We start from the raw sequence: 1,915 nt of genomic DNA on the forward strand, positions 1-1,915 counted from the left end.
TGGCCAAGGGCAGATTGCTCAGAATGCCCAAATCATGTCACACAAAAAGAGGCTCCTAACATACTAGGAGTGTGTCTACATTTCAAAAGAGAGCCATGGCAAAAACACACACTGTGCCTGTCATTTTTTGGTGGGTGTGTTTGTGTGATAGAAACTCACCTGGGTCCAGTTTCACAGAAGCAGGGTTGCTTTAAGAATGCTTCTCACTGCATGTGGAAAACTCAGCCCTGCCCTCTGCAGACTTCTCTCATCAGGCTTTAATGCAGGAAGAAATGGACTTCAAACCTTCTTTCACTGTTGAGTATGAAATCTTGAAAGGCCATAGTGTGAGACAAATATGATACCAAGATAGTACAGTGGTACTCATAACCCCCCCCCCCCCCCCCCCCCAAGTCATTATCAAGTCATATATAAACAAAAACTATCAAGCAAACTCTTAAGAGTTCATGGTCAAATCTGGTACAGTTCCAGATTCTGCTTAGGGAGTGGAGGGATTTAAATAACTACCTAAATTTATGCTCTGTCAATATAAAATAAATATGACATTCCACTTCCAAAACCAACTATTCCATCTTACTATTACACAACCAAACTCTTTTTAACTATTAAAAATCATTTTGCTGGGGAGTATACAATTGTTCTGAGATGTGCAAAAAAGGTTGATTGCCTCAGTGAATTGTGAAGAAAAAAAGGAAATTAACAAAAGCCTGGCACACTGTAATAATGATTAAAGACCATTTATTCACACTAGTCCATTTACCACACCCTGGGGGAAAATTCTGGTATCTTCCTTGAGTTTTGAAAGGAATACATCAAAAAATCTCTAACTTTGCTAAAAGTGAATGGAAGCCTAATGAAAGAATGGAAATGAGTATAATCCTGGTTGCATATGTAGTCTGCAATAGCTCAGTCCTTTGAGACATTAGCATTTTTGCATGGAAGATGCTTCTTCACCCAGCCAGTAACACTGTCAGCACAGCCTCAGTAACATCATCTGCAAGAATATTTCTTTAATGACTTTCATATATATGTAAAAATTATGCTCAAAGTGTTTCCCATGAAATAAACATAACCAAAAAAAAAACTAAAAACAAAAACAATATTTAAAAGGTGAATTTGGGTCATATAAATAACAAGGACTACAGCTGTCCTTGTCGAGGGGAAGGTATGTAACTCCACCAGACATCCAAATGAAGGGTGCTGTGAACTTGGCTCACAGCACCTCCACTTAGACCTTCTTTTGGCCAACAGCTCTGAGGTGCATGTATGCTTTGAGATACACACCTTGCTTACAGATGTTACCAAAACGTTTTTCCATTTTTTTACTGATCATCTTAAAAAAGTAAGGTTTACATTACCTGAAATGCTTGACTTTGTGGGTATGTTTGAGGAGTCATCCATCTGTGCCATCCCGTCACACAGAGAGGTTTCATGGTCTTCTATTGGTAGCTATTTCAGACCTGGGATTTGACCTACTTGCCAGGAACCCAGCACGCTCTATTGATGGAATTCTGCTGAGTATTTTTCTTTTGTTCAGACATATTTTTGTTCAACATCTTGAGCAATCAATCATTCTTGTTTGACTTTGGGCAGCATTTTATATTTATCTCAGTAAGCTAATAAATAAAAAAAACTATGGTGTATCTAAGCTCTTTATGAACTGAACAAGAAAGATGTTTTCAAATTCATACTAATTTTAACTAAGATAGGCCTATTCATTGGTGCACTGAAGAACATGCTCAAGGCTTCACATTACGTATAGAAGAGTGAAGAACAAAGCAGCCTTCTGACATACAAATCCTAGTCTGACTGATTCATCTTAATCCTCAATCATGGGAAAAGTTACTGCTGCATCTATGAGGGCTAAAGAAAATTAGTTTATCTATTCCTCCTTTGTAACGATATAAAAACAGTA

This window comes from Electrophorus electricus, chromosome 2 (genome assembly GCF_041902795.1).
Source record: "Electrophorus electricus isolate QZ-2024a chromosome 2, ASM4190279v1, whole genome shotgun sequence".
NCBI classification, from domain to species: domain Eukaryota; kingdom Metazoa; phylum Chordata; class Actinopteri; order Gymnotiformes; family Gymnotidae; genus Electrophorus; species Electrophorus electricus.